Source organism: Schistocerca piceifrons, chromosome 2 (genome assembly GCF_021461385.2).
Source record: "Schistocerca piceifrons isolate TAMUIC-IGC-003096 chromosome 2, iqSchPice1.1, whole genome shotgun sequence".
In the NCBI taxonomy this organism is placed as follows: Eukaryota; Metazoa; Arthropoda; class Insecta; order Orthoptera; family Acrididae; genus Schistocerca; species Schistocerca piceifrons.
In genome coordinates, this window is record NC_060139.1 from 934,196,362 (window position 1) to 934,221,962 (window position 25,601).

Consider the following 25,601-nt stretch of genomic DNA (forward strand, 5'->3'; position numbering starts at 1 on the left):
CTTCAGGAATATTCTGGGATCGGTCTTTCGAGTGACTTGTAAGTAACCTCCTTTTAGACGGATTTGTGTTTCCTTAACGTTCTACTAATCTACAGACGTCTGCCACCTGTTTTAACTACGACTGAGTATATGTGATCGTTCCAGTTCATATCCCTACAAACTGTTAACCCAGATACGTGTATCAGTCCACCGATTCTAAATCTTACTCGTCGATTATGCAGTCATAGGATCGTACATCTTTTCGTTTTGTGATGTGCACAGTTTTATGCTTCTGAACATTTAAAGCAAATTGTCAGTCTTTGCACCATTTCCAAGTCTTATCAAGATCCGACTGAATATTTTCTTTTTTTTGTACAATGCTCCATTATACACTGCGCAACAGAATTATAGGATCACTTTTTCGAAACCACGTACTTGTCTTCCATTGCGGCGTATAGAACTTTAACTCGAAGGTGCGTACAACCTTCCTCTGTGATGGTGAAAACGCGTGCCGCTCTGCGACGTTACACGCGAAAAACAAGACCACAGCTCAAGAGTTCATATGAGCGGTAAGCTGGATTAATGTCACTTTGGCAACAAGTTTCACCGCAATTCTGCTCAGTGCCACAGTGAACGTGTCACTCGATGAGGACGTCGTCACAGCCCTCTTACCCACATTTCACCTCTTCTTTCGACGTCTCTGCGGTGGAGGTCACAATAGCAACACGCAGTGTCGAAATCATGCGTTACCTTATGGGAGACCGAGAAAAACATTTCAGACACTACGCCGCTCATGGTCGACTCGAAAAGTTCTCAGTGGGTAGTATAAAGCACTCCACTCCGTCATCAGGCCACATGTGGCCCACCGGCACCATTCGACCGCCGTGTCATACTCGAATGAGGATGTGGATAGGAGGGGCGTGTGGTCAGCACACCGCTCTCCCGGTCGTTATGATGGTTTTCTTTGACCGTAGCCGCTACTATTCGGTCGAGTAGCTCCTCAATTGGCATCACGAGGCTGAGTGCACCCCGAAAAACGGCAACAGCGCATGGAGGCCCGCATGGTCACCCATCCAAGTGCCGGCCACGCCCGACAGCGCTTAACTTCGGTGATCTGACGGGAACCGGTGTATCCATTGCGGCAAGGCCGTTGCCTGGGTAGTATAAAGGGCGTCAATGAAGCCACCCCTTCCCTTGGGGCGTTGGTTAATAGATATTTTTCTGTCGAAAACGACAGCTCGTAGTGCCATCAGCAACAGGAAGATGTTCTTGATAACCTCTAACATTGCTGACACCCTCGGATGCTTCAACACTTTTGTAAGGACACTGTGGGGCTGCATCCCCAAATAACATGGTCACACAACTTTGGAGTGCAGCGCGACCGCAGTTTTTGCTCTGGTGTACAGGCTGGAGCCACTGGGGACAGTTGAAAACCATTCGACGAAATACGAACGTGATCCGAAGTATCAGAGTGTATTTCGAGTTTTCCACCCTCCTTTGGCGTGATCACACAGGAGTGCAACATTATCAGGCGCGTGAATAAATCGGCGAAGAGTCGCTCTAGGACTACTCAGTTGGGCAACACTCTCGATGCCTTCAGAAATTTAGACATCAAATCAGCCTGGCGGCTGCTCTAGCACCCGTGTTAGGCAACCCCTCGACACCCCTTTGGTGCAGTTTGCCTACCTTCAGTGATAGGAGGGCGGGAATCAGAGGGTTGAAAGGGTACAAGTATCCTTATGTGCTTCCGATCACGTTCGTATCTCGTCGCACGTTGCAGATGACATTCTGTCAAAGCAACAGAAACGGGTACAAAAATGAGCCAACCTGTAAAAATCCATTTTTACTAGCAACATAATTTTCAGGTGAACAATCTAATCAAACTAAAGAAAATTCACATGTTATGGTGTTTAGCTCCAAAACAGGTAAACAACCTCGAACTTCGTGTGATGCTTTACAGAAATAAATTTGACACACAGAAAACGACACATAGGTGTCAAAATACCTCTGGGTAAATAAAAAAGAAATACACCGTGTTTTACATAAGGTGGAGTTTACAAAAAACACCTAAGTGCCTTGTGTTTTTAGATGTTTTAGGGATCACTGATTTCAATCTATAATTTTACAATACACTGCTGGTCACTAAAAGTTCAACACCATTACTAATCATAAATAACGAAATTTTAGTTATTGTGCATATATGGCATAATAGAAAAAAACAACAAATTTTTAGCTGATTTGGGTGTGTAGAGGGTGCGAAATTTTAGTAATGGGCTGCCACCTCTAACAACAACAAGGACTCCGACCCGGCTGGCCACTGGGTCAAGTTGAGCTTGGATGATAGATAAGAGTTCATCAGTCGCAGTTGCTATCGACTGGTGACGTTCCAGTCTCTGAGCAACTCATTACGACATGTCGCCAATGGGCGGGAGACCTGGCGAATGTCCTGACTACAACAGTTGAACGCCATCTGCATCGAGGTGGACCAGGACAGCACGCTCAACATGCTGTCTCGCGGCATTTTCCTCAATTAAAATCTTGACTAGTGTGAGCAGGACTCGCACACCGAGGGATCCATTTTAACATAGTTATGTATATCTATAGATCATTCATCCCGACGATTTTTGCCTCTTATCGATATAGGCAAGATATACACTATGTGATCAAAAGTATCCGGATACCTGGCCGAAAATTACTTCGTGGCGACTTCCATCGGTAATTCTGGCATTCAATACGGTGTTGGCCCACCCTTAGCCTTGGTGGCATCTTCCGCTCTCGTAGGCATACGTTCAATTAGATGCTGGAAGGTTTCTTGGGGAATGACAGCCCATTCTTCCCGGAGTGAGGTGAGGTATCGATGTCGGTCTCTGAGGCCTGGCACGAAGTTGGCGTTCCAAAACATCTCTATAGGATTCAGGTCAGGACTCTGTGCAGGCCAGTTCATTACAGGGATGTTATTGTCTTGTAACCATTTTGCCACACGCCGTGCACTATGAACAGGTGCTCGATTGTACTGAAAGATGCAATCGTCATCCCCGAATTTCTCTTTAACAGTGGGTAGCAAAAAGATGCTTAAAACATCAGTGTAGGCCTGCGCTGTGATAGTGCCACGCAAAACAACAAGGGGTGCCAGCCCCCTCCATGAAAAACACGACCACACCATAACTCCACCGCCTCCGAATTTTATTGTCACTCGCTGTCAGATGACGTTCACCGGGCATTCCCCATACCCACACCCTCCAATCGGATCGCCACATTGTGTACCGTGATTTGTCACTCTACACAACGTTTTTACACTGTTCAATCGTCCAATGCTTACGCTCCTTACACCAAGCGAGGCGTCATTTGGCATTTACCGGCGTGATGTGTGGCTTATGAGTATCCACTCGACCATGAAATCCAAGTTTTCTCACCTCCCGCCTAACTGTCATGGTACTTGCAGTGGATCCTGATGCAGTTTGGAATTTCTGTGTTATGGTCTGGATAGATGTCTACCTATTAGACATTACGACCCTCTTCAACTGTCGGCGGTCTCTGTCAGTCAACAGACGAGGTCGGCCTGTACGCTTTTGTGCTGTACGCGTCCCTTCACGTTTCCACTTCACTATCACATCGGAAACACGTGACCTAGGTACGTTTAGGAGTGTGGAAATGTCGCACACAGACGTATGACGCAAGTGACACCCAATCATCTGACCACGTTCGAAGTCCGTGAGTTTTGCAGAGCGCCCCGTTCTGCTCTCTCACGATGTCTAATGACTACTGAGGTCGCTGATGTGGAGTACCTGGCATTAGGTGGCAGCACAATGTAGTTAATGTTTTTGCGGGTGTCCGGATACTTTTGATCACATAGTGTGTGTCTACCAATTCCCGAGAAAAAGGGGTCTGAACAGGACAGACAGTCGGATAACAAAGGACAATAAATACATTTTTTCGTGTGATATCATTACAAATGATCAATTTTCGGATTTTCCCCCTTTTCTTGTGATGTGAGACCTTGCTTATTGCCAAATTTCTTGATTATAGTTCAACGAGAAGTATCCTATAGGTTTCGGTGAGCGAGTTTGAGACTATCAAAATATGTGGCATAAATAGCCGCATCCCTTGATTGCACTGACTTAGAAGGTTAAATTTTTTTTGCGCCTCCAAGGAACCACAGATCTTAGTCTGTGACATAACTTTGAACGAGATACATCTACCCCTTGCTGAGAAAAATGGATGTTAACAGACGCACAGAGAGACAAACAGCTACACGGACAGTAAAATGATCCTGTAAGGCTTCCTTTATTACCGATTGAGGTATGGCGCCCTAAAAAGAATATCACTGTCGCCTATAAGATAGGAGTGCTACGACACGTGCGCAGAATTGTGAAATTTGGAAGGTGGGAGGGAGGTAATGTCGGATGATGAACTGTGAAGAAGAAGTGTGACTCATACTTGGACAGCTCACTCGACAAAACCATTGCCCATGAAATTCAAAGTCTGGGTTCGAGTCCCGGTTCATCGCTCAGTTTCAGTCTTCCAGGAAGTTTCGTAATCGTAGTTGTATGACATTGTAAACATTTATTAGGGTAATTTGCTTTATGCAACATCCATGACTGCATGTAAGCGTCTTTCCCTGCCTGTGGCACGGAAGCGAAATGTGCATGTCGTTTGATATCATTGTATTGTCAATGGCCTTGGCCTCTGTCCTCTACAGAGCTGCGTGCCAACCGAGGAGTGTGTCTTCAGCGGGTGGAGCAAAACACGAGGAATTTCCCTTCCCTCCGGCGCTACAATAAAGAGATTCTGCTTCAGAGCCAAGTTGGCCCCACCCCTATCACGTTGTCCTACACGCTAGCGTGATTTCCCACGCTGGTATGGCCGCAGCTGCCTGCAGCAGGCGAGAAAAGGCCTCGGGAGGCCTAGCGCCAACGTGATCCCGCTGTTTTCATGAACAGTGTGTTTTACCTACTGCATTAAAAGCTACTAAAGATAGCGCAAACTGCTAGAATTAATATTCGCTGGATAGCACCGGATGGAGTCCTAAATACCAAGGAAAACTTCTAACCCCGGTTAAGTTCATGCGATCCGACAGCTACGACAATGACTTGATGGCTTGCTAAGCACCAGCACATCTCCATTGAACTCTATGTACTGCTCTAGCGAGGTTCCAATTTTTGATTTCTTCAAAAAATAAATTTGATCCCAAGTCTGTACAATACTCGTTTGCAGCCGGGGAAAAAACCTCTTCATTCGACGAAAATTCCTTCCCTTCAAGACATTTGTTTTAGAAGTTATATCAAAGTCTTGTTGTTGTTGCTGCTGCTGCTGCTGTGCTGCTGCTGCTGATGCTGTAGTTTTCAGTCCGAAAGCCGGTTTGATGCAGCTCTTCTTGCAACTCTATCCTCTGCAATCCTCTTCATCTCCGAATAACTACTGCAACTTACATCCTTCTGAACCTGCTTCTGTGTTCATCTCTTAATCTCCCTCTACGACTCTTAACTTCCCTTGTATGTGCCTTGTGATTATTTTCCGAGTTTTGACAGGATGTGTTTTAGAGTTTAACCAACAAAGTTTATATCACGAACGTTGTTGAGTGAGCCACGAAAAGAAGGGGGAGGGGGAGAGGAGGGCGGAATTTCGTCTGCTTATTGTGTCAAGTGGATGGAAGGTGGTGGTTAGGGCATGATAACTAAGAGGTGGGAAGAATAGTTCTAGCACTCGTTCTGATGGATGGAAGATGCAGGATTAGACGTGGGTTATGATAAAACAAGTGGGAGGAAAGGCAGGATGGGAACAATCGTTCGGCCACAGTTGTCATGGAATTTGTGCCTTGTCTCCCACTCTTTACGTTATGGCATTACCATCAATGTCTGTGACTTCAATGTTCACGGGTAAATTGCAGTAGTCTTTCGTAACCGATTTTTCTTTAGCAAATTACGCACTCAAACCAGTTAGTGCGACACACGCTGTTCTCCAGTTACAGTTGTAGGGATTTCCCCCTTCCCTCTGCAAGATTACCTTTAGGTAAATATTTGTAGGCGAAGCTGTAATAGATCATTACCGTACAGTGCTAAAGTTCTGACACCATGCCGCTTCTGCTTCACGTACATTTTCATACCCAGCAACACTTTAGAAATCGATGAACTCCTTTTGTGTGTCAGATTCCTGATAATCTACGTCATTCCCTGTGTAACAGCGATTAAACAGAATGACTATTACTATTGTTGTTGTCGTTTCTACAAAGATTTTAGTATCTTTATTACCCTCGTCCGAAGATCAATTTTTCATGACTATGTTACAATAAAGCATGTAGGTACGTATCGCAATTTCACTTCATACCTGAAGATGAGCAGTAGTGGTCCGAAACGTGTTGCTAATAAATCAATGATGTTGTGGTCTTTCGTCCAAAGACTAGTTTGATTCAAATCTCCTCTCTGGTCTATCCAGTCCAAGTCTTATAATCTCTGCATAACTACTGTAACACACGCCCATACGAACCCTTATCGTATTCAAACCATGGTCTCCCTCTACTATCGTCTTCCTGTACACACATGCACGCACTTCCAGTATCTAATTAACAACCTTTACTCCCTCAGGTAGTGTCGTATCAAAGGATGCGGTGAAGTCGTGCCCGTCTACACTTCTGCGTTCTTCTGCAGCACCACATTTCAAAATATTCTGTTCTCTTCTTGTGTAATTCACATTTCATCCCGTGCAGGGATACTCTCCAGATAAATACGAATATTTTCAGAAAACTATTGTTAACGCTTAAACTGATGTTAGACTAGCGAATTGTTCCCAGCTATGCACGGACAGGGTAGCACAGAGTATGAGTGGTCGGTCGACTTTTCTGGCGTAGTGGTAAATTACGTACACAAACCTTCCTCGCGAATCAGTCAATATATTAGTGAAAACCATACGAAAACCGCTAATGTAGTTCCTGAAATTAGCCCGAACATCCGGGCAGGAAAACGCCGTAGGGGACTTTAATTTAATGCACAAATTTTAACATATTTCTCTTTTTCAGGAAAGCTTTTCTAGCTATTGCAGGTCTACAATTTGCACAGGGTGTTTCAAAAGTAAAGGTCAATATTCAAGGATATGAAGGAATGATCATTTGAAACAAAAAAATCAAGTAAAGATGGGCTGTAAAACACATACCTTAAGAGCTATGAGCAATTCTTTATCTTCAATACTGTGAAACATATCCACTGCAAGCTCTTTGCTTTCCATATTTTGAGAAGTGGTAGTATGGGCCAAAACAATAAAAAAAAAAGTCCAGTAAACACGTGCCCAAAAATCCATACCTTAAAAGTTATGAGCAGTCGTTCATTACAAGATTTGTGTTTCTAAGTAGCGAAGATGAAAAATTTACTGTTGTTTCTCTAAATCTCTTAAGGTCAAAGGTTCCTCTGAAAAGACCATGTCAAATTTCTGCCCGCATCCTTACGTAACCCGAGATCCTAACCTATCTTTAACAATCTAGAAGTCGACGAGGTGTTAATTTCTAATCCTCCTTGCTTCCGTCAGTTGTGTCTATTTCAATTATCTGTTGAAATTTCCTCTTCTAGTGCTATCGTTCACTACACTGTGAAGTCAGTAAACCGCATCGCTAGATGACGCAAATGCCGGGGTGGTTCCTTCGAAAGGGCACGGCCGCTTTCCTGCACCATCTTTCCCTAATCGGAGCTTGTGCTCCGTCTCTAACGACCTCGATGTCGACGGGATGTCAAACGCCAAATCTTCTCGTCCTCTTCGCTTGACGACATAAATGCGTGTTCCTGCTGCTCTGTGAGGTCTTATTTTTAACGTCTTATCAGGAAGACCATAAATCACATTATATTTCCATTAATTTCTATCGTCCCAGATTATTAGCTGCTACACCCTCTGTGATTAGTATTTCCACTGTTAGGGAATCTTAGCGGTTCACCGCATACTCCGATAACTTGTATGGTGTGTGTTATGTAATAAAAGTGAACTACTACCATGAGCAGTTGCGTAACGCCCTGAACTACTAGGCTATGCAGTAATACATAAATGTCTATGCTGCAGAAAACTAATTAGAAAGGCGATATGATAAATGTATAGTGATGTAGTCAAAGACACACACTTATGTAATGTAGCTGCGCGGAAATGTATGGTGCGTAACAGTAAGCAGTAGGTAGCCATTCATCGAGATCCTGTACAAATATTACATAATATGCATGCTTTCAGCTTTTAGACAAAAACTATGCAATGAGGACGATCACTGAATTTAGACTTGAAAAGACTGCTTATTCGAACATTTCACTAAACGTCGTAGATCAGAATATACTTTAAGAACAAAATCTCCACAAATTACTGTAGAGACGTAGCCTCTCGCTATAACTTGGTCCACAAAAATCTCATTAACATACCAGAAAACTCTGTACTGCGCTCAGAAAACATCAATCTTCCAGAACAGCATCCGACGAATTACCTTTTACCACCTGTAGCCTTAATACATGCAAAGAACAGAATGTATATTGCTAACGATTTGCAGTGGTATTGGTTGATTAATTCCGTTAACTGTTCGCGTCATGTCTGAGCATAGGTATGATTAGGTTTGCAGCAACAAGTGTGGACAAGATGGCACCACAGCACCGAGTAGTTATGTTACACAAGATAATAAATGAAGTGATTTGGTCCGAACGAAACAAATCAGAGAAAATGTACGAAATGTATGTCTTTATTGTTCTCAAAACAGTGCAGACATTTAGAGACTCCACATGTGTTGTCAATACAGTTCACGCATATCAGTTTCTCAAACATAGTTACGAAATTCAGTAATCTCAGTACACGAGTTTTAGCAAGACAATAAGTCATTTAAAATGCGGAAGAGGCCGGTAAGTTTGAATCTACAAAGCGACGGATTGAAAAGATGTTACTCTATCCTATAATAAGTTTCAATTTCATGAAAAATGAGCGAACTATGTATCTTGGTTTCACCATGCGGAAAGATACTATCACAGGTTCTGTACATGATGTGATCACAAGATAACTGCGCAGATATTTAGAATCCACGATTGAAATAACTTCTACGTCGCTTGTTAGATGTCCCCGCAACTAACTGAGAAGACCTCACCTACAGTCGGCATCACTGCAGAAACTCTGAATCAGTTTACATCGCCACCAGATAAAGCAAGAAGGAGAACACACCAGCCTTCTTCCCAAATCGAACACCACGAACAGACCCTAGACACGGACTCTAGAGACAGAATGGCGAAAACTCATTCTAAACTACGTAGCGTCATGGTTCGAAGCCCGCGAACGTTTCCCGTTGGCTGATGGTCAAACAGGTCTCCAAAGATATGAAATGCGTCAGCAAAGACGTGAAAGAGCTTGTTTCGACTAATGAATAGTGATCACATCACAAACATGCAAAGCATAGTTAAGATATATTTGTGATTAAAGGAAAGTAAAAATATTGTGGGCAGAAAATGAAAGTGTAAATGAAACGGCTACTTTCAAGTTACTGTGCAGTTGGTGGAGCTTACTTATTACCAGTTTAGCGATGCTCTGTTCTATTTCTTTCTCATATTGCACTGGAGATAAATGATTGTCTATATGTCTCTATAAACCCCGTAACCTCTCTTATCCAATACTCCTGATCCATCCACGAAATATTACGATGGTTGCTGCAAATATGCCGTAGAGATAACGGTTTTTTAAAATTACCTGACAGAGTTTTGCGAGATCAGCGTAGTCTTTCTTCCGAAAGATTCTCATTTTTCTGAGCACATCTGTAACACTTCGGCATTGGTGTACGGACTTATTACGAAACTAGAAGCACATCTATAAATTCCTCCTCAATCTGTCGTCATGCTTAGTTTTAACGCCTCTTTTTCTGTTATTCAGCGTTCAATAACCATCTACGAAAATCATCAATAGTCATTTTCAGTGCATATTGTTAAAGGGAAGAGAAAACAAGAAGAAACAGAAAAACACTACATTTTAATAATGAAAAGAAATGTTATTTTATTTAGATTGCTGTAATCATGAGTTTTCGATTAATTATTAGACTGAAACTGACAGGGCGCTAAACTGTCAGTGTGTATTGATAATCCGACGTGAAATTTTCATACTGTAGTGAATGTTGGACCCTAACATCTGACCAGTTACTACGAATCAAATCATGAGAGACAAAAGTCCTCCGCTTTGTAACAGGATATTCATTGTTGGATCTATTACAAATATAATTGAAAAATACTGACTGAAGTGAAAAGACCATGTCCAACGCATGTCTAAAGACAGGATAACCAAAGCTGCAGTACAACATAACCCAACCGGCAAGAGGAATGTTGGACGTCTCTTGAATAACGTGAACAATTCTGAAGCGGTACAAGTCAAAAGGCCTGTAGCGACGCTGCCGCGCGCTAATTCGAGCTCGCCGGTGTGTGTGTGTGTGTGTGTGTGTGTGTGTGCGCGCGCGCGTTGTGTCAGTGCAGTGCTGTGCGGTCGTAATTACTGTTCACGACGTCTGTGTAGTTCCGCGCCCAACCTCTAGCGGCGCTGTGTTTTCTAGCTTTTATATACGTTCTGTTTATTATTATTATTCCTTGTTTTTTTTTGAGTTTGTAGTTACGTGCCTCCTAGCTTGTGTGGACGAGTACTGTTTTCTCTCCTAACTACGGAAGTTTTCCGAGGATTAAGGATCCTTCTGTATAGGCCGGAAGCAAATTTCATAACTCCGATCAGTCCATGCAGGCCGGGCGTCGTCAGATACGCGCTCGTAATAAAGTTATTGTTGCTGAACTGAAGGTCTTTATTCTTCTGAATCACGTTAAGCAAAGATCGGACAGCCACCAGTTTAGCTGAACCCGACAGGCCTAATCCTTGAAGACCATGATGTTGATGTATTGACCGAGAACAGCGTAACGCCTTTCTCAGTCGCTGAAACGTTTCACAATTAATGATTTTCCTTTTATAAATCTCTTGTGCTCCCCCGATGTTTCTTCTGTCTTCCTGTTTTCGTAATACTTCCTTTAATAAATCAAAAAGCACGTTGCTTATGTAATGAGATCTCGTTTTCCGACTGCAGCTAGTTTTCCTTATGAGTCGGTTGCAACACTGGGCATTTTCCCTTATCGGTTGTAGGAGAACGTGTTTTCAGTAACAGAGCTTGGATTCACAGATGAACATATGGAATGTTACGGGAGATAAAAATGTGATACATTTTTCATAGCTAGTTTCAACTTTCATGTTGCCAGTGTTACTGTTGTAATCACTCATACGCGTATGCAGAAGATGTTAAAACGATTCTGCTTTACTGGTGTTTCAAATTTTGTTAGTGATATCACTTAGAAGATGACTGGCCATCAGTCTCTGTCGGCATCGGAGTGAACGGTATCTTCATCTTTGCGAATATTTCTTTGTTATTATGTTTATTTCAGGCTGTGAGAGATAGTTTCCGACATACGTGCCTGAAACACAAGATAACATGTTTTGCGTCAGTTCATATCATTCGAACGGAGCATTCCGTTGTCAAGTGGTTAGTTCTTGACGAAAAACTTATAAAAATGTTGAGCGATTAAGTTATGCTATTAGGTTAGTTACTCTGGCACCAAAAATAAGAGGGAATAGTTTCATTTTTGGCTAAGAGTAAGAAGATGTATGGGTACTGTTAATCAAGAGACAGAGATTTTCGAAACAAACGTAAGAAAACTTACATGGATACACAGTCACTATACAGGAAATTTATTCACAATTCTGAATATGAACCACCATCGGCTGTATATTGTAGTGATGATAATTAAAATTTGTGCCGGATCGGGACTCCAACCCGGATTTCCAATTTTACGCGAGCGGTCACCTTAAACTAGGGTGACCAAACGTCCCGGAAAACCGAGATTGTCCAGGTTTTCATCCCTGTGTTCCGGTGTCCAGAAAATTTGTTTCGGGACGCTCAAAAGTCCCGGAATTCCGTTTTTAAATACATTTCGTGAAACTTTCTCAAATTTTTGGGATTTCGCTATATTAAAGGAAATACAACACAAGAAATTAATATATTTTAGCTTATTTTTCTAAAACCTCCATTGTCCCATACTAGTAATCACAGTATCAGTATTGATACACTCAGGCAATAATTTACTTTGAGCGGTACTTTGGCCAACAGGTAGTAAGTTGTATTATTGTAGCAGAGCTATGAAACGGTCCGATTGCAACGCCACTTACTCATACACTCATTGTCAGAACAGTGTAGTAGTTGATGTTTTGTCAGACAAACTGCAATAGTTTTTTCTCATATTAGTGGTATTATTGCTGCAGTACTGTGAAACGCAATGCCGAATCGTGCCTGCAAGTTCAGTGACTGTTATTCCAAGGAATGGAATTTCATTAAGAAAGGTCGTTTTGATTACGAAGCAGAGTGTTCCGTATGTAACTGTTTTATTAGTATAAGTCATGGTGGACGTTCCGACGTAGTTGATCACATCAGGTCAAAGAAACACATTAACAGATACAGTGCACCGAGCTGCAGTAAAACTCTACAAAATTATTTTGTGAAACATCAGTCAAGTGAAGAGACGAAAGTTCGAGCAGCCGAGCTTACACTAGCCTACCACACGGCAAAACATCACCAAACTTATAGATCTAGTGATTGCGCTAAAAAGCTTAACAGCGTTATGTTTGATGATTCTTCCATTGCAAAAAAGTTTAGTTCAGCAAGAACTAAAGTGTCAGCCTTAGTGAAAGGAGTTATTGCTCCCCAGAGTGTAAAGGAAAGCCTTGAATACATCAAAAAGTCTTCTTTCTACGGTATATCCACTGATGTCAGCAATCATAAGGCCACTAAAATATTTCCGTTTGTTGTTCAGTTTTTTATATTAATCAGGGAATTCAGACCAAACTTTTGAAGGTGAGTTCCCTACCTAATGAAACATCTGACGAAATTTCAAGATTTTATATGAATACTATCAAAATGTTTGATCTTGAGAAAAATAAATGTGTGGCATTTTGTGGAGACAACACCAACACAAACTTTGGTGGTTTAAAAAGACAAGGCAAATGCAACGTATTTACCACATTAAAGGCAACATTGCATGAAAACATTGAAGGCATAGGGTGCCCTGCACATGTTTTACACAATAGCGTGCGACATCTGCTGACAGTTTAAGCTGTGATGTTGAAACTATCGTCATGAAGGTATAATCACACTTTTACATATATACTATTAGAACAGAGAGGCTTGAGCAGTTCTGTGATTATGTGGGAACTGAATATATGAATGTAATATGTCACTCGAAAACTCGCTGGTTATCACTGTTTCCAGCAGTTGAAAGAGTAATCCGCCCTGTCTGAACCGTTAAAAGATTTTTTTCCTAAATGAAGACAAAGCCCCCAAAATATTGGTTCAGTTTTTCAGTAACCCCTTAAGTGAAGCCTACTTATGGTTCATTCACAGTCAGTTTAGCACTTTGCTGAATGGGATAAAGGAACTTGGAGGAAGCACGAAAAGTGTAATAGAGGTAAATGATATTTTGAAAAATACTCTGGAAACTGTTACTAAGAGGAGAGAACAGCAGTGCATTTCTTTTAATGTTAAATCTGTCCTTAAAAGAGCAGAAGTATCTGAAGCAGCGGAAAGGAGTTTTAGAGAAGAAGTTAACAAGTTTTATGACACTTGTGTAGAATATCTAAGCAAGTGGAGCGCCTCATATTTACCCTCATCGCCGGTGTTTGATTGGATGTTACTGAAGAGAGTGCCAAAATGGGAAAGTGTTGAAGAGAGAGTTTCTTATTTGAAGAGTAAAGAGATTGAAATCGATGATTCCATTCTCTTTGATCAGTTCGGCCTACAGACAAATTTTGTTGAAGAAAGTCGTCACAAGTGGAATGATGAAAAAAAAACACCTTTGGAATGTCATGAGAAGTGGGTGAGTTTTTTTAAAAGCTGTGACTGTCTTCAGCATTACTCTGAGTTGGTAATAATTGCAAGGTATTTATTTGCAATCCTAGCCCATAATGCCAATGTGGAAAGAACGTTTTCGTTCATGAATATCCAGTGGACTGATGAAAGAAAAAGAATGGAGGTGGACTCTCTTGAAGCAATCCTGCAGATCCTGTACAACTACAAAATGGATTGTGCCGAGTTTTATCACTGCGTCTCAAAGAACAAAGACATGATCAAGAAGGCTGTAGGCAGTGAAAAATACCCTTTTCTCCAAGGACAGTCAATTCTATCTACAAGTGCTCAGTAATATTAAAGCTCATGTTAATATTAACTGATTAAAAATTAAATGGCTGTAACATTTTGTAAAATCTTAATACATTTCTTTATTACTGTATACGTTTATTAAATGTCATTAATATCAATCTGTTGTATCCTCTTATTAGTTATAATAATCGGGTTAAGAAAATGTACCAACAAATATTAATATTTAAAATTAAGAAACCTGGGTACAAGTGGAATGAGGTGGCCATTGGCACCCGGGTGAATGTGTCCCGGTTTTCACCGAAAATAATTTGGTCACCCTACCTTAAACGCTTCGGCTATCCGTTCACGAATCATGACTAGATAGAATCTTCCATATGTCGTCGTCCATGTGTGACAGCCTGCATTTTACGTTACAGATATTCCCGTTCAAATGGTTCAAATGGCTCTGAGCACTATGGGACTTAACATATGAGGTCATCAGTCGCCTAGAACTTAGATCTAATTAAACCTAACTAACCTAAGGACATCACACACATCCATGCCCGAGGCAGGATTCGAACCTGCGACCGTAGCGCTCGCTCGGTTCCAGACTGAAGCGCCTAGAACCGCACGGCCACTCCGGCCTGCCTATTCCCGTTCAGGAAGTACATATTTATAGCGAGTTAAGCGCCTTGTATTGGCGAATAAACACGAAATAGCAGTGCTTGTGTTATTAATAAGCAGCATAAATGCATGCGTGTCCGATGAAATATTGCATCATAGTTCTCAATAACTGCACTGCAGTTCTTACAGTCACTATACACTCTAAATCTTTCATAATCACACACAGACATCAAATAACAATTTACTCTACTCAGCAGTTGGATTCGCTAAAGGACTAAGAGCTACACTGATACGATAATACAGTAGTAAGTTTAAAGAAAGGCTAATCAACAATATTTTCAAGGGTTTTTAAAGCAATTTTAACTCCATAAATGACATTTGTATTACGTCCTGTAAAATAATCGGTATGAAAAACGTTAACATAGGTGGGAGCCTTAATTGTAAAAGCTACTACAATCTACAGAGCAGCACATGGGAGAACTCAATATGCTGACAGTAAAGGCCATTTTGAACAAAAGCTGCTCAACAAAAAAAGCTGTATTCCGTATGGTTTCAGAGACAGATCACAGTTCATGTACATTTGAGTTATCAGTGGTTGCGCGCGACTCCCAACTTTCTCGCCTGTTTTAAATATCAGTTGTAATGTGTTTCCGTAATGTTATCATACTCAGGTTCCTTTCAAGTATTAGGCCACTTGACCTGTTACGGTTTCGTCGAGACGTTTTCCCGTCGTTTCTTCACTTGTCGACCTAGCGGCCTCACACAGCTGGGGTAATAGTGTAGCATGAGTTTTGGGATCCCCTTAACTGCAGATGTATCGTCCAGTTGTTTTAGTAGTTCGGACCGTAACGTGTGATGGGCTCCATTTTAAGTTCTTTCTACACATCTTCATTCCTTTTGTGATCCCACCTATGTAACCAGCTGTTCGTCTCAAGAATTTCATTTCATATACTGTTACTCTTTTCATATCTTTAGCTTTTATTGTCCAATTTTCACCGCCATAACACAGCATAGGTCTTATAATGACCTATTCTGGCGCGCTTCTAGACTAGGAAAGGTTTCTTTGCATTATTAATGACTCCCGCAATTTTTGTAAACTCAGTGGCTATTTCAGCTGGGACTATTTCTTCCAGAAGAGATAGTTTATGGCTTAAATGTGTAAACGTATTCACTCTTTCCAGAATTATTTTTCAAACAGGTCTTACTTTGTACCGAGCAGTTTCCGCTGAAAGCCATAGTTTTTGTTTTTCCGGTGTTAATGTCCATACCGTATTTCGCAGACATAATCTGTAAACTGCGTACAGAACGCTGTATGACATCCGCTAAAGATGCGACAAGAGTTAAATTATCTGAAAAAAATCTAAGTGCGAGTAGGATTCTGCGCATATAGGGTCAAGTACAAATTGAATTACGTATATCGATAGTTCATCCATTCCGGGAACGAGAATTTCGACGATTTTTGCGTGTTATCCATATCGACACTGGAAAGAAATCAAAATATGTCACATAAAAGGCCGCCAAGGGACCGTAGGCTTGAGCTTGGGACATAAATTTCAACCTGGTACGTCTATACTTTCCTGAAGGGAAGAGGTCTTAAAAGACGATTAGACAGACTATCCGATAAAGGGACGAAAAAAAATTTATTCCAATATAACAATTTTCGAATTTTTTTCTTTACTTGTACTGTGAAACCTCTTGCCAAATTTCGTCATTCTAGGTCAACGGGAAGTACCCTATATATTTTGATGAGTGAGTTCGTGAGTATCAAAGTACGTGACTGAAATAGCCTTCTATTTTGACTGCATTGACTTAAAAGCCTCAATTTTTTACACCTCCAAGGGCCGTACACATCACCATGTGACAAAAGTTTCAACTTTATACGTCTACCCGATGTTGAGAAAGATTGTTTTTTTTTAAAAAAAAAGTTCAAATATTAAAGCTCATGTTAATATTAATTGATTAAAAATTGAATGGCTGTAAAATTTTGTAAAATCTTAATACATTTCTTTACTACTGTATACGTTTATTAAATGTCATTAATTATACAGATAATCTAGATTATATCAATCTGTTGTATCCTCTTATTAGTTATAATAATAGGGTTAACAAAATGTATCAACAAAATATTAATATTTAAAATTAAGAAACCTAGGTACATGTGGAATGAGGTGGCCATTGGCATCCGGATGAATGTGTCCCGGTTTTCACCGAAAATAATTTGGTCACCCTACCTTAAACGCTTCGGCTATCCGTTCATGAATCATGACTAGACAGAATCTTCCATATGTCGTCGTCCATGTGTGACAGCCTGCATTTTACGTTACAGATATTTCCGTTCAAATGGTTCAGATGGCTCTGAGCACTATGGGACTTAACATATGAGGTCATCAGTCGCCTAGACTTAGAACTACTTAAACCTAACTAATCTAAGGACATCACACACATCCATGCCCTAGGCAGGATTCGAACCTGCAACCTGCGACCGTAGCAGCAGCGCGGTTTCGGACTGAAGCACCTAGAACCGTTCGGCCACAGCGGCCGGCTTTTGAATAGTCGAACAGACGGACAGACTGACAAACAGACGACAAAGTGATCCTATAAGGGTTCTGTTTTTAACAATCAAGGTACGGAACCATAGAAGTACAGCACCTAGTTTCGTGTTTCTGTTGATCTGAATGAAACTATATATACTGTAAATCGCAAGAAACGCCCCCTGTGGCCCTGTTTAGTTGTTTGAAACACTGTTTTCTAACGCGCTTTGTACAGTGTCAAACATTTCGTTTTCTGCCACGACTTCGAGGCCCGCGCCAGGTTCTAAACTGACACTAAGACGTGTGGCATTTGTCTCTACCTTTGGGTTATTTTATTCGTATAAATAATAAACCAGTGATGAAAGGCGGGATCCCTGTTCTAGTCCTCCATGTATTCTGTGGTATTTTGTCCTCGTTCTTGACACAGATTAAATTTGTTCTGTAAATTTTGCAATTATTATCGATAAGTGGCTGACGAACATTATCATCTGCCGCAATATGTAATAATTTGTTTCTGTTGACTTAATGAAAAGCTTTTTTTGAAGTCGACAAAAGTAATATGTGTTTCTAGATTAGATACTCTGTTTCTCTATTAGTAATTTCAACGAAAAATAGCCATCACATCATGATCTTCCTTTTAGAAACCCATTTTCCTCCGCACTCATGATACGTTGATACTGTCTGTACAGTTTATTTTTGATGATGTTCGCAAAAAGTTTATATATTGCGTTCAAGAAGCTTATTATGCAAGCTTTCACAGCCTTTGAAGACGTTTCCAGCAGTAGTAGTCTAAACGTTAGCCACAAAAACACGCCTTGAATCACGGCTTAATGCCCATAAAGTATTAACTTAATACTATTTCCAGGTGAATACACCTTTTTACTGGATGAATGAATCATACACGTAATAATCTCAGAGGGTTGTAGGAATACACTCATGGTACACAGGAAATAAATTTGAAGTTTGTTTTCTGTTAACAACTGTGGTGCGTTATGATAGATCCTGATTGAAAGGAATCAATTACTTTTTCTTTTACTTTTATAAAATATAAAAGATGAATAACTAGGATAACTTTCGTTGGCCAGGACAAACGCAGTGTACTTGGGATCATGATGGAGCTCCTCTACTTTCTGTTTCTGTGGGTCAACATGTCAATCGCTTTTTAGCCATCGCAGCCACCATTATCTGGCCATCAAGAAGTCCGGATGTACTCTGTATTCTTTTATAGACATAAAATGGTGAACTAACGTTTTGACTGTTATTACAGGTTACCTACATCGGCGCATGTAATGGAAACTGAGAGAGGAGGGAAGAGACATTCGGGTTCACGGTTTCGTCGACGACGACGACTTCATTAGAGACACAGAGTATGCCCGCTCGAAGGAAACATCCCGTCATTCGGTTTAAAGGTTTGTGGAAATCACAGTAGCCGTAAATTTGGGTGGCCACATGGGGATCTGAATAGCCATCCTTCAAAAAGCCTGTGAGCATACAAAATTACCACACAACCATGGTCTGACGACAGCTTTTGGAAAGAAGTTATAGAAATGTTCGTTTCTTCCTTTAGAGAATTATACAGCAGCGTAAGTGGAGCCAACCACTCACTGCTATTTACACTGCGACCTTCGTACCTACCGAAGAGGTAAAATCCGCAGGATTATAGATTTTCCGCGTCTTGCTGAAACCACTGCTTTTTATTCCGGTGAATTCTCATTGCAGCTGCATGGCGCAACCGACCACACAGAGGTGCGCCGGTCTGTTTTGTCCCCTTTACGTGCTTTGGATGAAAATCAGTGGCCTTATTTTCTAAACACAAACGGCTATCCAACTATCTACAAGTTATTTTGTATTTTCGGAGTCTGGCAGGGATCGTTGCAAATTAGGTCTCTTTTTTCGCAATAGTTACCAAGGACAGGAAACTAGTGAAGCGTTTTTAGCGCATGTCATTAAAGTAGTTGTACTGAAACAAATACAGTATCGTGAAGTCAACAGAAAGTAGGATAAAAAAAAACCTCACTGCCTCCTCTGGTTTTATGGGACTCGCTCCGCTATAAATAGCGCAATGTAAACTTAAAGCACCGTGGATCAGATTTTAGACAACTCGGTAATAATGTGGAACGCGTCATACTACAGGTTAGCCATTTACACGATTGTTTTTTCCTTAAATTTAACCTACAACAAAGTTTAATAAATGTAACCCAGCCACACCCAGGTATTATCTATTGACAGCTTTATTCTTAAAGTCCTACAAAGAGCAAATTGTTCGGGTTTCGTTGTTCACTGGTGCCACGCTTTGGTGTGACTTTCAACTGCAACCACAAACATTTTGTTCTCTCGAGGAGAGTTGCTTCATGAGTGTCGTAATAACCGATATTACAAGCGATTCTGGGCGGTGCTCAACGAGAGGTATAGCGGACCAGATGCAAGTTAGCGCCAGTATCGCTGAGAAACAGATGAAATCAAAAAGTGAATAAAGCACCTGGACGTGATGGGACCCCTTTTACACTCTGTAACGAGTTTGCGGCTGAGTTAGCCCGTCTTTTTACCAAAATATATCGTAGTTGCCAACCTCCCCCCACCCCCCCCCCCCTCCGAAAAAAACTGTGCCCAGTAGTTGGAAGAAAGCACAGATCATACAAGAATGGCAGCAGAGGTGATCCACAAGACTACCGTCTAATATCCTTGACACTGGTTGGAACACATAGGATGCAATGTCCATCTTTTATTCAGTCATCTGGTTCAAATGGTTCTAAGCACTATCTGAGGTCATCAGTCCCATAGATCTGAGGTCATCTGAGGTCATCAGTCCCATAGACCTATAACTACTTAAACCTAACTAACCTAAGGACATCACAAACATCCATGCCCGAGGCAGGATTCGAACGTGCGACCGTAACAGCAGCGCGGTTCCGGACTGAAGCGCCTAGAACCGCTCGGCCACAGCGGCCGGCCAGTCATCTGGGTCTGCAAGCTGGTAATGCTTTTACACTCGTTAAATGCACTGTCCAATCTCACTAATGTGATCACCTGCCAAAAGTCTGAATAACCACCATTTGTAGCGGGGACTGCTGCAAGACGTGCAGGAAGACTGTCAGTGAGGTTCTGAAAGGTGCCGACAAGGATGTGGTGCCATGCTGACTCTAGTGAGGATCCATCGCATGAACAGATTGATCGAGGTGGTCTCACAGATTCTCCGTTGGGTATAAATCTGGGGAGTTTGGTACGATAAACTCATACTGCGCTCTTCGAACAACGCATGTACACTGCGAACTGTGTGACACGTTGCATTATCCTGATGGTAGGTGCGAACGTGCCAAGGAAAAACAAACTGCATTTAGTGCTGGACATGGTTCCCACGGATAGATGCACACTTGTGTCTCTCCGTTGTGCCTTCCAGAATGACGAGGTCACCCAGGGAATGCCAAGAAAACATTCCCCAGACCATAACACTCCCTCATCTTCCCTGTCCTCTTCCGACCATTGTTGCATGGTATTTGCTTTCAAAAGTTTCACGGCATACTCACCAACGCCCGTCTGTCCAATGGAGCATAAAATGTGATTCATCTGAAGAGGCCACCTATCGCCAGTCACTTGTCATTGGACATCCATTTGTGGTATTGGCGTACAAATCCAGCCTTCGTTGTCTATGAAAAGCAGTCAGTATGTGTGAATGAAGCAGGTACCCACAGCAGCAGCAACTTTCGCTGGAAGTTTGTTGAGGAGGCACCCTCGGTACCCCCTTGTTGATCTGGTCTGTCAGTTGCTCAGAAACTGCACGTCTATTCAACTGGGCGCATCTCCACTGCTGTCGTTCACCTCTGTCATTTGTGGCACGTGATGCACCACGGGGTCCGCGCAGGATACGGTGGCCGATGTGCTGTTGCGAGCTCATTCGCTTGTTCGGAATGGGAGGCCGAAAGTACCTGCCACCTTTCGGCCGGTTGCCAAATCTTTGTGTAATGATTTTACGGTAAGTATACGGTACAAAAAAAATCGTTTTTGCTTTACTTGCAGTTTCATATGTCAGGCCCATGTCAACGTGCCCATCATTTCGTTAATGGTCATAGTTGTTGTGATATTCACGTGGAAGTAAGACACAGCACGAAATTCGAAACGTGTGTTGCTGCTTATTAAATGTAGCTAACATGTTGAATTCTTCTTTAGACTTGGACGGGGGTCTCTATCTGTCACCAACATCAAGAGAATAGATCTGACATAGGACACTCATTTGCGACCACGATATTTCATAAACGGTTTGAAATATCGAAACGAGAATTTGATAAATGACAGAACACATAGAGGAGAGTATTTGAGCACATGGTTATTATGCAAAACTTCGTTACCTACCATGTTATTCCACTAACTACAGACTGTTGGTGAAACAAGAAATGCTATGTGTTTGGGAACAACGTAAGTGAAGACATTAAATATTTATTTTCTGCAAAGGATGTGCTTGTTCATAAGAAACTGACCTTACTTTTCCTCAGTACTTTACTTAGTTAACTTAACATACCACTGTTTCAGAATTCTCTCACAGTTGCTTCTGCACATCACATTAGTGAGGTGAGACCGTGTAAACTCTGCTGTGTTTCGGAAAAAGAAGAAAATTTTAACATGGCAACAATATGGATGTGTAGGCTCCACTAATGATGCTTCTCTGAAAGTCACAAACGTTTAAGAACTCAGGCGAGAATAAATCGCTGCATTTCTGGCAGAATTCTATTTAGACACTAACCAGATCAGAGGTCACCTTCCTTGCGTGGGAGTGAGGGGGCCCCACTTAAAATTTACAAAAAATGCAAGTATAGGCTTCAGTTTAGAATGGCTCTTCCCCTCCAGCACTCGCCATTTCCCCTACAACGCCTTGCCGCAACCCCCACCACTACCGCTCTCCCCATTCATGCCTTGCTAGCTGCACGTCTACTGGCCACTCTGCACAGACTCTATCTCGGTGCCAGTTTGGGATAGCTTCATTCTGCCAGCCATGGTGTACTTTAACCATGGCATCACGTGAACTGCTTAAGAAACTTAACCGTTTCAGAAATGCGTCCACCTTTGGCCTAAAAGCCAACTATCATGTCCTTTTTGACTTCAGAGAAATCTCTCCATTTCCGCATTACGGCAACGATTGCAGTGTTTCTGCATCTCACCCGCCACGCTTTACACACTCCCCACTGTTAGTGCTGCCAGCTACTGTCTGTAAGTGGTAATCGTACGTTGACGTCGAACATAGGCACTGTCACGTTAATGTGATTGGACTATGTACAACTGCGTTACCAGATTGGGTATGTCTAACATCTTGACTGTACCGATGCATAACACTGAATATTTTCCCACCTTCTTCTCCATTTCAGCCATCCGACTGACACACTAACTATCTTGCAACCTGCATGTTATCCAAAACCACTCCGCATTCAGGAAGAGATTAAAACTTTAACTTTTATCAGCAGCGTAGCAACCTCCTGGGCATATCACAGTTGTTTCCTTTCCCTCTAACAAGAAACCAGATTGTAAACCATTTATTCTTTTCTCATCCGTTTCTAGTTCTGTTTCCTTCTTTCCATGTCACCTGCTAATCTTATCCTGTTTTCTCTCTCATCGTCTGACCAATCAACTTCTTCTCCACACTCATTCCCTCTGTATTACTGTCTGATGTTTGTTAGATGCCACTACTCAAATTTCACAAGAACATAATTAGTAAATATATTGAAGTTAACAAGACTGAAATTTCTAAATTTCCACGCGTTAAGTACTACACAAATTGTCATTATTATTATTATTATTACGGTTATATATTGCGCCTATGCTGTACAAAATGTTATTTGACTCACTGCGGAAGTACAGTTAGATGTAAGAGGCGGCCTGAAGGTCCTAATCATGCTAGGAGAAATAAAAGATTACTTAAACATTACCTTGGACGAAATAGTTCGATAGTTTGCTCCTGTAGTATTACATCTTAACGGACGAGCCTTCTCGAACGAAACTGGTAGCGTGAAGAAGATTTCAACTGTTCTGTAAACCAGTTGCTCATCTCTTCAAGCGGAACTGTTGCGTCTGTAACTATTTAGACAATAAATCTGTTGTGTTAATTCGTAACCGACGTTTTTACAAACTTGTAGCTCGAGTAATGCTGTAAACTGCTTAGGTGCATTCAAAACTGCATGTAATTTCATTTGCGTTGCTCGTTTTCCTCTCCGCTGTCATTATTCTCCGTTGGTATTGTGAAGTACAGAAGCATAGATACGCTTGCCGTTTCAACTCCAATAGCAGCTGAGGGCATTCACTGGACTATGTAGCGCTTTTTCCCTCGAACTAAAGTTGTTGCTTTAACAGCCGTCCGAAAAGGTTGTGTCACTTCAGGGAATTCTATTCCACTCACAACGCTGTGATTCATTTGCCTGCAGTTGGTAGCGGTTGAGAAATGCCTGGTTCTTTCCGATCTCTCGAAGTTTGCTTACTGAAATCAAAGATCTTTTATCCGAAGGTAGTCATGTAAGAGTGTTCCAAAATCAGTACTGTAGTATAAACTATAAACAGTGAGAGCTGGTCGCTAAATTAAACTTTAACCTGTGAGTTCATAAGATACTATGACTCAGGTTTTAAGGCCCCGAGCCATTCCTCTTTAAATGAAATCTGACCCATAAGCGAACAACAACGCTATCTGATTAACTTTACCTTGTGTGACGCAGATATCAGGAACTTTCTCATAGCACAAGGGAATAATGAAATGGACATTTAACATAAAATAAATCAATATAACTCGTAGCCTTTGCAACAAATCTCATATAGCTACTCCCTAATTCATGAATCACTCCTCGCCGGAATGATTCGTGCAATCCAAATAGATTTGCTCCCTGCATCCTACAACACTTAATAAATTGAAAAGGGCTCGTGTGATAAATGCGAAGCGACATCTTCATCACTGCAAAGTTATTCATTGAAGCTGCACTACAAGACGCGCTTACCTTTTTAACCGAAAATTTCATTTCAAAGTAAAAGTATCCTCCCTGCTGAAGGCAGTTTCTTCTTTTTTGTTTTGAAATGTACGGAAACGGAATGCAATTGTCTCGTGAAAGCATGAGGGGTTCCATGCCCTCTTTTGCATGTCTCCTCTAATTTTTATCAGTTTTATTAATGTTCTATGTCATTTCATAGTAGTAACAGACCGAATAAGGTTATTGTAGTGAGAGTATTTGTACTGAGAGCTCAAAAAATACTTCTCACTTGATTCCTGAACATGTTGTTTTACTTCCTTGGGTGGCCTGAGTGAGGCGAGCATCGGAGGACGCGGCACACTGCGTTTACGGTTGGGGGCTGCACTTCCCTGAATTCTGTGGGGTTCGTAAATAGGCCTAAGCGCCTGGTGGAACGACTGACGTCGGTCGAGTTTCGCCTATTGTATGCAGGGCGAAACGACCTACGAGACGTCTGAGTGTCGCCGCTGTTTGTGTGTTTACCGTTCCGGCGCGTCCGGGACGAAGATACCAGGCACCGACTGACTGCAGTGTCCTCTTGATTCGGAGAAAACTTGTGGACTGTGCCCTGGTGAGTGCGACTGTCTGGTACCGGATGGCCTGTGGTCTAGGCAAATTGTTTTCATAGCCGGCCAAACAGCAAGTTCAGTGCCCTCAGCTGAATAGCAGAGGCATGATTGCTCAACTTAAACTGAGGCTAGTTGACGTCATAAAGCCCTGTTAGAAATTGGATGGAACGGTCGCTATTGGCGCAAATTATGTTCCGAGACAGTGTGGGGGAATTTTGGAATCAGCACTGAACGCTGATTCGCGCTTTTCGAGGAGAGTAGGGAGTTGAGCAATGTTGGCTTCGCTCTTGCATCGTATCACAGGGGGATTCGGGATCTGATCTTCCTCGTAATCGGACGGTCTTGCGACCTGGTCGCTCGTTTCCGGAAGAACTTAGAATTCTCAGACAGCCTTTGCGGCTAGGGGTTGACACAGAGTTGCTTATCAATTTTATACTGAATCCCTCAGCAGCACGCGCGTTCGCTTTGCTACAAGTCCACCTTGCTTGTTTCTTCATGTGATCCCATTTGAGCTCTCACTACTAATTGCGATGCTGTTATATAGTCGGGAGATTAATATTTGATTCATTAGGGCCTCCAGTCATTATCGTCAGTCGTTTGCATCACAGAGAGTATTAGCCCCTTGTTCTCGAGCCAACTCTTATCCTTATAATATTTCAGTATACCCTGTCCTCTAACCCACTGTTTGTGTCGATAATCATTTACATTTATGTTGTGATGTATAATAAATCTCATTGTAATATTTAATCCGCGTATCATTTCATAGATATATGCAGAATCCCATTTA

General features: G+C 41.8%; 1 pseudogene; it reads right to left on the bottom strand.

The window, feature by feature from the left end:
* Nucleotides 1–1,016: 1,016 nt before the first annotated feature.
* LOC124778598 lies at nucleotides 1,017–1,134 on the bottom strand (annotated as a pseudogene).
* Between the last annotated feature and the right edge of the window lie 24,467 nt (nucleotides 1,135–25,601).